Source organism: Lutjanus erythropterus, chromosome 12 (genome assembly GCF_056507025.1).
Source record: "Lutjanus erythropterus isolate fLutEry1 chromosome 12, fLutEry1.hap2, whole genome shotgun sequence".
Lineage (NCBI taxonomy): Eukaryota > Metazoa > Chordata > Actinopteri > Lutjaniformes > Lutjanidae > Lutjanus > Lutjanus erythropterus.
In genome coordinates this window covers 28,119,423-28,132,532 of record NC_139328.1, presented here as the reverse complement: position 1 = coordinate 28,132,532, position 13,110 = coordinate 28,119,423, and positions in this window count along the sequence as shown.

The window sequence follows — 13,110 nt, the reverse complement described above, 5'->3', positions numbered from 1 at the left end:
AAAAAAATGATCAGCATATCAGCAGACTTCCCAGAATGCATTTTTTGGGAGTTAAAACTCTCTTCAGACCCTACTTTTTTATAGTTAGAAGAAAACATATATGGTGAAGACTTCCTGTGTGTCTCTAATATACTTTAAGTAAAGTCATAGCTGAGAAAATGTGTTTGTAATGTTTGTGTTGGTTCAATTTAATATCTAAAAGTTGTTGAACATGTTTCCTTAAGTTTATTTGACGAGAAAAGGGTATTTGCTTTGAATCATTACAAAATAAGCTAAACTTAAATTACTTAACATAAAATTCTAAGTCAGTCTGGACACTTTTTATAGTGATAGAATGATGGGAAAAGTGGACTACATATTCTGACATCATCGTGATGCAGCCCAATTCCCCAGTGAGTAAGTCTGAAGTGTGGCATGTGTGTTTGCATGCATTAAGTCAAGGGATCAGAAAAACAGCACAACAAACAAAGCCACTGAGCCAGGAAATCCTTCAGGTTCACATGGTCTCACGTGCAAAACAAAGTCAATCAGCACAATTAGGTCAGAAAATACTCAATGGGTCGTTCACATTTCCCAGAAAAAGTAAACTCTGATGTCAAATATACAGTATTCAAGATACTTTTCACGTTTACAGTGTTGAGCTGACTTTACCTGCCTTCAGAGGTAAACATCTTTATTCACTTTCTTGTCAAGAGTTAGATTAGAAGTTCCTCCAGTAGCCAGCTAATTTAGTTTAGCATAATGACGGGCAAGTTTCTCTCCTGACCAGGAAATATCAGTCACATAATTGACCCTTCCTGAGCCAAGCTAACAGCTTTTGACAAATCTCTCCCAAGACTGTGATTTTGATTATTAACATTGAAAGCTCATTTCAGTCATGTTTTGATTGACTATTGACATTCCTACAGCCCTAGAAATATGAGTGAAAAGGTGCCAACTAACCCAGTCTCCCCTACTTTACTCAAGTATTTCCATTGTATGGTGCTTTTCATCCACTCATCACTGCACTGATGTGATGGCTATATTCAGTTGGTTACTTTACACATTAAGATTTTGGATACAAGACATGTCATCACATTATAACATATGATGCCTTGTTACAGATTAAATGACCCAAAGTTTATTTAAATGCAGCTGTTTACCAAAAACAACTTCCATGTTAATGTATTAGTTGCAATGATCCAATAATTTGTGATAATATATCAGTCACAGATGACATCCTGCTGCATTATATGTATGTGCCCTGTTGTACATTTCAGTATTTAGTTAATGAAGTCTTTTTTCTTGAAGCCTCTACAAAGAGCTTTCATAGTGTGTTGATTTTGGAGGCCCCTGTGGATAAAAGCGGGAGAATTTCCATCGCCATAATCACAAAATATAATGCCAAAAAATAAAAATATCTGAAGAAAAATCCCCTCATGCTTATTTTTAACTGTAACTTTGCCTGAGAAAATGTAAACACAGGCTTGTTTTCCCCACCAGGCACAATATCTCAAGAACGCGTTGAGGGAATGTCTTTAAACTTGGCATACGTTTACTTGAACTCACATAAACTGATTAAGCTTTGGTGGTCAAAGATCAAAAGTATGATGACCTCACAAAATCGCTGGCTCTCCGAGAGAGGGAGGATGGAGGCAGCACCAGTCAGGGGAAATCTCTCTCGCTGGAGAGGGGGTGTTGGTGGTTGTTGTGGTGTTGGTGGTGCTGTTTGTTTTGGGTTGTTGTTTGTTGTTACTGTGGCCTCATGTGCATCCTGTTCTAATGAACACCATATCTCAAGAACGCCTTGAAGAAATTTCTCCAAACTTGGCACAAATGCTTACTTGGACTCAAAGATTAACTGATTTGAGTTTGGTGATGAAAGCTTAAAGGTAACCGTGAACTTCACTTTCAATAGTGTCCTCGCCCTGAGGTCAGTACGATGGTAAGCAGAGCAGCTGATGGTAAGCAGTTTTGTTTGGACAGAGACAGACTTGCTGTTTCCAGTTCTTAACCTAAGTTAAGTTACCTGACGGCGGTGGCTTCATATTTACTGTATCAATCTTCTCCGCTAACTCTTGGCAAGAAAGTGAGCAAGCATATTTGCCAGTATGTTGAACTATTCCTTTAAGAACCTTGCTAGACATATTGTGTAAAGACGGCTCAGACTAAGAGAGAAACAGTTAGTTAATAACTCCTGCAGCTCATGAATTTTTAGTTAGATGATCATGCTGTTCTTTGCATCTGTTTCCATTTAGGAACCTACAGAGAGATTAAATGAGTGCGGAAAAGTAATGGATCTCATATGTATGGAGAGGCCCATTTACTTCCTGTAATTGTATTGTGTTTATTCAAACCATGACATAAAGCACAGACCCTGGAGCTGAAAAGACACATAAATACAGTGTTTACAGTGCGTGAGAGGCATACCAAGAAGTCCATGAATTTCCACTGAAAAGCCTGCAAATATTACAATACATCAGCTTCCAAAGTGCATATTACAATGTCAAATTGAGGCAAAACATAAACAGAGATGCAGATTGTGTGAATGCACCGAGGCAGGCTTTTTGCCCCCGTTATCTGACTGCAGGGTCATCAATAGGTTCCTGTTGCATCAATCTTTGCTGTTTAAACAGATGGCAGCGGCACCGAAGAGCTTGTGCTGCGCCTGATCGAGTGCTTGATAGGAAAGCCCAGCGGAGCCTGTGTCAGAGGCCACAGGGGCCAGTAGATTCTAAGCACATTAACATTCCTGAATAAATAACCCCAGGGAATGTTATTGTGGGGACATTAAACAGGATTTTCCTCCCAGAGCCCAGGAGAACGGCCAGGCATCACTCTGGCGTCTCCGTCGCCCCGGGTGAGGAGAAGCTAAAGAACCCTCTGCCAAAAAGAAGAGCTTTTTAAACCCTTTATATCCTATCCCTCCTTAGAAAAAAAATGAAGTGTCTTAGAATTGCAGCAAATTGCACCACATAAGAGAAATCTGGTGATTCTGGTGTAACGTTCTTCCTTTTGCTGCTTCATTTCTTGTTTTCATTTAGATATCGTTCATGTTTATGTCAGTGTACATACTAACACGTCCGACACATGGTGATACTGTCAAGCACAAACCCTCATATTTTATTTTCAAATTTTAAGTTAGATCTTCTTATATTTTATGTATTTTCAAGAAGGTGTCACAGAACTGTCTATTTTTAAATCTGCATCTGCATAAATCTATTTCTAAATCTTTTAAATCTAATTCTGCTATTTTGATTACACTGTGGGTTTCACATTGTTTTCCATGTGACATATGTCTGTAATAATGGACTTTCAGAAGGGCAAGTGGAGGTGAAGGGGTTAAGAATAGTGAGCAACTTCTGAAAAGCACCTGATGTAAGCTTTACTAAACTGTGATATTTCCCCACTGGTTTCTCTATGCTACATTTAATATCTTATCATGTGTTTAATTGAATTCCATCAAGTATTTCCACATACATTGTTCACATTGTGACATTTTGTATATGCCACTGACTGCACCATCAGACCTCTCCAGTCTCTCATGGCATATTACACATGCCGGAAACTCCACAATTAAACACGACGGTCGCTGTGCTAAAATTAGTCCCCACTTTGTATTGTTACCCTTTAAGTACAACAAGGGATGTGGATGGCCTCATGCCTGTGTTTGCCTTTGGCCCCAAAATGACTAAATCCCCCTGCCTCATGTTGTTCTCTTGGCTGGCAGGCCAAAGAGAAACTCATGTTAGTTAAGCTAAGAAAGCTTTAAAATACCTCTCCAGAGTCTAAAGTGACATAAACTTGATTGTTAAAATCACCAATACCAGAAAAAATGGACTGAGAAGTATTTATTTACTTTGCCAGCCGTTTACTGTGCAATAAATATATCGTGCGACATAAAAAGGCACTACATGGCTAGTTTTCTGCCAGTTCAACACTATCTTTCCCGAGTTCTGCACCCTGTAGATTGCCAGCATTTACAATAACACTCGCAGTGTATTTTATTTCTCCATCCCACTAAATTGGCTAGTTGTTACTCCCTTGTTCCCCATAGTGTTGTTTTCATCTTTATTGGTACCTTATCCATACAACAAAATTACACTGTAAATTGCAGGGTGTATTATGTTATGTCACCACAGATTTTGTTACCTTTGGATGGAGCCACACTGTTCCCAGTGTTTGTTCTTTTCATGTTCACTTATTGTTGAAACCGTTTCGGAGAGGTGTTGAGTCAAATTTAATTTTGGAGGATGTAGTTTGCAGTGCAGTTGAATTCTATTGCCTTATAGTGAGTATGTTTTTAGTGTTTTTGGAATGTATTGTATAATTGATAGGGATGGAGTGGACCAAGAATCTATAAAGTCATCAAATTATATCTCAGACAAAATGCATTAAAGTCACAGTTAAGTCATCCTTGATATCCATTATTATTACATAACTCAGACATATTAATATCCTGTCCATAGGGAGACCAATATGCAATCAATACATACAGAAACTAGAGAATACCTGTAATATATCTATCTAGCTCAGATTACATACACAGCAATCAATACAACCACTAATATACATGCACTCAGAGTAAAGCAGCCTACACTGATATATGTACAGTACAACAGAAATATTGATGACGCTCTAAATCAATACTGATACCACAGCGAGAAAAATGTAAGTGTTTCAGTCAATGCTGCATCTCATTGTGACAATGACAATCAATGTCCCAACATCTTCTTTTTTATAAACCTGCAATAATAGATTATTATTATTATTTTTTTTTTTGCCATTTGAAGCTAGCACGACAAGTTGTAAGCAATACATACTGAAGTGTGATGGCAAACAGTTTAGCAAGCAGTTGGCTATTTACACATCTTGCAGAGCAGCATTACCATTAATCTGGAGTTTGTGTCCATCTGACAAATTTTTAGTCCCATATTCACTCTCCTCTTCACTCTGCTTTGGTCTCCACCAACTCCTGAAGGAAATATCTGTCTCTTTAGCTGCTAAATGTTCACCAGCTAATCGCTAACTTAGTCTGGCTGCTACTGAGCAGCTAGTGTTGGTTTATGTCTGCAGTTTAAGCTGCTGGATGGAAAAACCCAAACACTTTTTCAATTTTCTGTAGAAATTAGATAAGATAAAGATAATATTGTTAAGTGCAGTTTTCACTACAGCCTACTTGTTAATAGAACAGACTGAGGCCATGCTATGTTTCCATGACGTTAGCAATTATCTTGACATCGAAAGCTTAAGTCAGCACTCCATGATTTAGATATCATGACAATAATGTGAGTCAACAGCCAGTGCCTTTACTCTTGGCAAATATATTGCCAAGTCAGCATGTAGAGTGTGATCACGTCATCGATTGTGAAAGTTCATATGATCAGTCACACTCACAGTTGGTAGTGAATCAAAACTGTTACATTTGCCCTAAAAGATATTTTACCTTGTTGAATGTCAATAGACATGTTTCCATATGATTGTCAAAAGAATTTGTAGCAAACTTTTGAAACATGGCAAATAAGGCACGTTTGCATCAACTGGTTTAGAGCAAATAAACTGAGCTATATAAGGTGTAGTTTCCTTGGTAAGAGGTCACCAGCCAGAAATAAAAAACACTTGTTTGCCAAATGCCTGAAAGAGGAAGTAGAAAAAGAAGAAAAAAAACCCCTTCCCCTGTTCTTCTTCTCTCGGAGCAGAAACAGCTGATCAGGGGTGTGTTGAGTTTTTGCTTCGTCAGAGCTTATTCAGAAATACTGTTTCCATCTCCCATTCAGCACAGTGACTCTTTTTTGGGACAAAAGGCAAAAACCACAACGGTAAAAACCTTTTTTGCGTAACTGAAGTCCTTTCCCCTGAATTTTTGCTGTCTCTGTCAACCTTTTGTAATGAAACATTTCAGAATACACATACTGATGGAAATATTGATGTTGTCTGTCGTCAACAACAATACTGGACATCATGAAGCTGTCACACTGGACTGCAATTCCTCTGTTAAGTTGCCTGGGTTGCAGGGTTTCTAATTCTGCTCTCTAATCACTATTAAATGACCTGTCAAACAGTTGACCAGTGGATCCAAATGCAATGCTACACAATGAAACCCCCTGCGATGTAATAGCTCCTCTTCTACTCAGAAAGGCTGTTATTGCCAAATCCTCAGTGGCCCCCTCCCTCAGCCTCCCTGTGCCTGTGGTGATGTTAGAGTTGCCTGGGGAGGAGGCAGAGCTCGCTGACAGGATTCCTCTGGATAAACCTGTAGCTCTGTTATAATGCAGCTTGGAGTCAGCCAGATAGGAGCAGAGTGCACTCTTTTCCTCCCACGGTGAATCATGCATTCCTAATGTTGGAGGTCAGCATCGAGGGAGGACTATAGCCCCAGACACGTTGATGATTGCTTAAAAAATAGCTTTACTTGATAGGGTGATTTTTCTCTTTAAGGCTTTCTGTAAGTGATCTTTCTCCAGAGACGTGTATTCATTGCCTGAAAGGTCACAACCGAGCGCCTGCCGAGTGACAAGAGAAAGAAGGTGAATAAGGTCACAAGCCTCTGGCCAGGTGCCAAAGGAAATACAGCTTTCGATGAGAACGAGAGTGGTACCTGAGACTGAAAGTTAATCACACAGGGAAAGTTATACCCTGTCTTCATCTCTGCTCCTTTTTTTCCCCCTCTTTACTCCATTTTTCTGTTCTGTCTCCTGCTTCCCCCTCTGCTGTTTCTCTGGTAACTGGCTGAAAACACATGAGGCCCTGCAGAGGGATTCTGGGATTTCATTCACTTCCATTAAATTCTGCATACGAAACATTTACATTTGATTGACACATTTAAATCTTACCTTTCATATCAGGATTCATCCTCTGGAAATTGATCCTTCCTCAGGCTCATTTATGCTCCCTTTATGTATGAAAATACTCATATGATTTAAATGATATAACCATCACTGCCTACATACTTCCATGTATCCCTCACGTTGGCATAGAAGAGTCAGAAGTTGCCCTGAAGAAGAAGGAGAAGAGTCAAAAGTCTCTGACAACAGCAAACATGCTGGAGGAAGCTGTAATAATGCACCTCTTGAGAAAGAGGCAAAGCTATAGATATAGGTGGTCTGTGCACCATTAAATTGATCAAGACATTTTCTTCACTGCCTATTTGACGTCATTTACAATATTATTGGATTGTTAAAGCTTTTTCGTTGTGTGCTGTGGTTGTGTACCATTTGAACTCCTGATTACACTGCTACACAGCTCCCACGACTTCGGAAAGAAACTGGTATGTTTGATCCGTATCTGTAAACTTTCAGAAAACATGTTTAAGTACAGATAAAATGAATGCAGATCTATCCATGTCCGTATGCGTATGTAACATAGAGCACAGATGTGCCCTAAGCCCGCCCCTTTTGGAACCTCAAGCAACTTTCTTCTTGCCTGTTTCCTGTACTTACATATGCTACATGCTAAGATTGTGTTTAAAAAGAAAACCAAATTTTGAAGATCATTAAAAGGTGACCTGTAAAACCTACACGTATATAATCACGTTATCTACATCAATCTTTAACTAGCTAGTTACCTCTGATAGCTAATTTAAGCGAAACACTAGCTAACTACCTAGCTAATACCAAACAAGTGTTAGTGTGCTATCTAACTCACCTTTTGCTGACATGCTGTGATACTTTTACAGGTCCCCCCACAGTACCTCTTAACCATCTTCAAAATTTGGTTTTATTTTCAACAAAGAAGAACCATAGGATATCTAAATAAAGGAAACTGGCAAGGAGAAGCTAACTAGCTAGCAAATCAACATCAATTGTTTGCAGGCTAGTGACTTCTGATAGTTAATTTGATCAAAAAACTAGCTGACTAGCTAGCTGATCTACATCAATTGTTGGCTATGTTTCCCCTACTATTGTTTCTCTGGTTAATGGCTGAAAACACATGAGGCCCAACAGAGGGCTTCTGGGAGTTTGTTCCTTTCCATTACATTCTACATACAACACATTTAAATTTGATTGACACATTTAAATCTAATCTTTCAGCTCCCTTATCATTTGAAGGTCTGAGGAAACACAAACCCTGCTCTATATGCTGACATGTTACCTCACTGGTGATAAGAACAAGCATGACCAACCTCCTCATCGCAGATACTAAACAACATGCGGCATGAGAAGATAAAGAGCCACACTGGCGAGATGTTGCTGTGCTGTCAGCAAACGGTTGCCAGTGCCAGGTGAGCATATGGAGAGCATCAGAGCACGCTGCTCGCGATGTTTGATGAAGTCAATGTTTGTGTTCCGTCAGCAGTATATTCTTCTTGGCCCCTCTCCCATGGGGCTCCTTCAGACACATATGGAGGTAATTTGTTCAAATTCTTCAGCAGAGAAAGAAGTAAGAGGGGGGGAAATGGCCTTGGGATTTTGGGGTTGGAAATCAGTTTGAGAGGTTGGGACTGGGTGGGGGTATACATCTTTGGGGGTACCAGGAATTGGGGTTTCTGTGAGAAATAGCTTTTGAGAAGTTTCATGTAACATTGTAGTGTACGTGTAGGGATTTTATAGAACCACTGATAGCCAGTTTTAGAAGAACAAAAGTTAACTTGTTAGCTAATCTACATTGAATGTTAGGAAGCCAGCTAATACTTAATTTTATTAGTTTTGTTATTCGATTGTCTGGAGTCCACTTGGAGGACGCTTTCCACACGTGCACAGCAGATCAGTGTCTGTTGTGGCGCTAATCTACTGCACACGTCGATGCACGAGTCACAAATTAGGTGTGTGTATGTCCACACAGAACCTACAAGTACACCATAATGAAATTTCCGTCACACAGACCCTAGCATACCCTTGTGCACTTGTGGACACAGAAATTATAACCTGCAACCTTAGCAGAGTTTTCTTTGGAAAATTAGTTTTGTCAATACCTTGTCTTGAAATAAAGTCAATCGGGGGAAAATCTCCTGACTTTGACCTGATGCAAAAGGTCCTGGTGGTCATTAGGAAGGATGTTTTGAGGACCAAGAAAATTCAGAAGAAAGTTTGTGGCAATAATTGTTTCCTGTAAGTTTTTATAGAGCTTTGGGACAAAGAAATTGTGACTGACCAATAGACTGACAGCCTTCATCATCCCTAGGCCTTGTAACCAACAATAAAAGCAGAGAAGAATGACTGGTTTTGATTGTTAACTCTGCATCCATGAGGTGACTTTGATCACAAACACTTCAAGGGACATCCTCCGTGAGCTGGATGACTGGCATATTGGGTTAAAAACTGTCAACACGATGTTCTGGATTAAAATCCAAGAACTAACCACCTCATGTAGTGTCCAAAATGAAAAGAATTAATCCTCTATGGGGCATGAATGTGCCAGTTCATTTTCTTGACAATACTGCAATCTTTGTCATCCTTTATCCTCTAAGGTTCAGCCTTAGCAGCATTTTCTTTGGAAAATTAATTTTGTGGATATCTTGTCTTGGAACAAAGTCGATTATAGGAAAAATGACCCGTCCTTGACTTGATCGTGGCACCAGACAAAAAGTCATGTCCATCATTATGAAGGATGTTTTGAGGACCAAGAATATCCAGAGCAAAGTTCATGGCAGTAATTGTTCCCTAAAGCTGTTGTTGCAATATTGTGCTATGGGACAAGGAGTTTGTGACTGACATATAGACTGGCTGACTTTATCATCCTTAGACAGCGTCGCCAGCAATAAAAGTAGAGACGCTATAAAGAAGGAATGGTTTTGATTGTTAGGTCTGACTTCCACAGCAAACACTTCAAGGGACGTCCTCCATAAGATTGATGATTGACATGTTGATGCGGAGGGGGGAAACATAGGGTTAAACTGTCAACAAAATGTTTCAGCATTACAATCCAAACACTAATCACACTTTACTTTCTGTGTATATTAGACTGATTCAGGCTCAGACTCCCGGTCAGTGTTGCTCTGTCTCCATATCAGCTGTAAGGAAGATTGCGATGGCAGAGATTTGGCCTCCCGCCTGATGTTTACATTCTCCAGACACAGGGGAGGATGAAGAGAGAAAGAGGGAAAAAGAGAGACAGCGAGGGAGAGAATTACTTACAGCTGCAGCGCTGCAACCCAAAGTCCTCTGAGACTGAGGCCTTCTGGGCACGGACACAACATATTATGGCTAACATTAGGGTTTAGAGTCAATTTTATGAGAGCCGTTTGCGTGTATTGTGTGTGGATGAGTGAGGGGCAGATAAAGGAGACTTACATAACATGTTTAAGGGCTGCTGTCTTCACCTCACTTTTGTTTCAGTCCACTCAAACAGGACATTTACAAGTGGTGAATGTTCTTGTAAACAACGAGTGTAGAGGGATTAAAGACGTGGTGCATTTCTGTGTATATGTGTTTCAGGCTGATAATGGCAGTCCTGGAAACTGATTGTGCGCCTTGAGCCAAGTAAAGAAAAACTCTCAGAAAGTCCAAGAGCTTGGCAGGGCTCAAAAGCCGAGGTCTCCCGGGGAGCCAGCCATCATCATGGTGTTCTGTGAATAAGAAAAACATGCCCAGTGGAGCTGTAATGAGGTCACTTATCAGCCAGGGCGTTTGGAGGGTGTGCCTCGCTTCCTCTCAGCATCCCTCCATCTGTCAGGGAGAGGACAAATGACCTCAGCTACTACTGCCAATAATGTCATGTGGCGTCAGACTCTATGACAGGCTTCAAGTTGACTGAAGGAGCAAACAGGCAGCCAAACTTTCTGAAGAACTGCTTTTCTAGAAGAATTAATCAGGTCAGATTTTTTTTTCTTTTGCTTCTAACTAATTTTCACTCAAGTGAGTTTTTCCAAAAACTACAAAGTGATTATTGCTGTGTTTCTTTAAAGGTCCAGTGTGTAAGATTTCAGAGATTAGGGCTAATGGCAGAATGTGGCAGAAATGGAAAATAATAGTAGTGCCACGTTGCACCACCATATTTCGACAATAGCCCAGATTGGACAAACCAAACAAGAGCTCTCAATATGGTCTTTTGTCATATTATGGTTCATCCACATGTCTGGAAGGGGAGAGTCAGACGAGGTATTTGCAATCTGCAAGCTCACCACTAGATGCCACTAAATCATCCACACAGGTCCTTTTATGTTCCCATGAGACGGTGCTTATGGGCAGTTAGGGTTGTTGGTGTGTATATCATTGACATGTTGAAGGAGAACAGTCATGCAGGCTGACTCCACTGGACTGAGAGCTCCCAGTGAACATGGCCATAGTGGGACAACAACAGCCTCAGAGACCAGTGGAGGCCAGACTGACAACATGGAATAGGCTACAGTACTGTGGTTTTCTTGCTGGGGCTGAGCTAACCAAGCTAATGGCAGTAAGCAATTAGCTAACTTACTTTAGCAACAAATTGACCTTTTCACAGCGAAACTCCTGTACTGTAATCCCTGTTGGAGACCATGTTTACTGGGTGGTTGCTGAACGCTTAGCTACTAAAGTAATAATTAAGATAAAGCCATCTCCCCATCTGTAAGTAGATCATTTTAGCTGTGTGGGCATTGTCGGATAAACCATAAATATTTTCTCCATAAAATATTATTCAATTTCAACCAAATCAGTGAATAAAGTTGTGCTTTTGTACATTCAGGCCGCTATGAACACTCCAGTCCTCCAGGAAGCATTTGATTGGACACAAATTTAGTAATGCCCCCAAGTGTGGGATGACTCATCAACAGTTTTTAATCACTTTGCAGGAAAAGAAAAACTGTGACTGACCATTAAAAGTACCCAAAAATGGGGTGCCTGTGTAGCTCAGTTGGTAGAGCATATGCCCCATATACTGAAGCTGTCAGTCCTCTGCAGTCGCCACTGGTTTGTCTCCTGCCTGTGGCCCATTTGTTCCATGTCATGTCATCCCTTCACTCTCTACCCCCTTTCCAATATCTTCAGCTGCCCCTATCAAATTATGGCAAATACCTTAAAAGTAATAATGAAAAAATACATCAAAATATCTACAGTATTACTTTTTTGTGATCATTTGGTCAGAATGGTGTATAGTGCAATACAATTGTGAACACTTAAACTCTGATTTTGATTTCATGAGAACTTTAATAGCTAGACCAAACCATGAGAGGAACAGCCAAAAACAGCTCTCACATTGCAAAAGGACAACTCAAAGACTATAAAGTCAGTGTGGCAGTTTGAAATGTTTGTAGAATGAGAAAATACATCAGTTCAATCATGTAAGTGACTGACAACAATCTGAGTAGCAGAGGGGATGTTGGTTAATTGTGTGTGTGTGTGTTTGTAGGGGGTAAACAAGAAAGAGAATAAGTCATCACTTCAGAGGAACCACAACAGTGCTACAGAGTTCATGAGAAGAATTTGTAAATCACTCAGGGTAATTACTTCTCAAGTAATGGGGGTTAAACTGCGGTGGGAAAACACAACAGTTTTTCTCTCCAAACCACATGAAAAGGATTCCATTATTAGAATGTTAAGCGCTGCTGATCAAGAAAGCCTCTTTGAATCTCAACCAGAAAAATGGGTGCAGCTGAAAATGTGAAAAAGCATAGGACTGTGCCATTTGTTGGTCTGGTGGATACTAAAAATATACCCAGCATGCGGCCTCTATCACTTTCAATTACAACTGAAGATATCTTTCAGAAAATCTTGCACCACTGATGCATTAATGGAGTGGGTCAGGACTGGTTCACAAAGATAAACATTATGTCAAGCTTTTGGCACTGGGTGTGAACATTAACAGAGAGGGCAACACTCGTGAAATTAAAGGCACTGCCATGTTTGGTAGCGGAGGAGAATTTACACCTTAGATCAAACATGCTCCATGTTTGGTTCATAGAGAGGAAGAGGAAGAGAGAGAGAGACAGAAATTCATTTAGATCAAGAGAATGACAACAGGTTAGTGTAGGATAAAAAAAAAACCCTTAATATTTACCGAAACAAACAAACACCCTGTAGGGTGTAGTTTTATACTCAATTAAGACAGTGGAAAAAGTAATTTAGTAGTTGTCATAACAAAAGGAAACTGCCACACAGCAGTCTGCCACTCCTCATATGGTCATAACAAGACATGGTGCCTTGCGGCTATGTGAAGTGTAGCATTGAGCTACCATCAGGATGCCAACATGCTAACAGTTAAAATGCTTATGTTTGC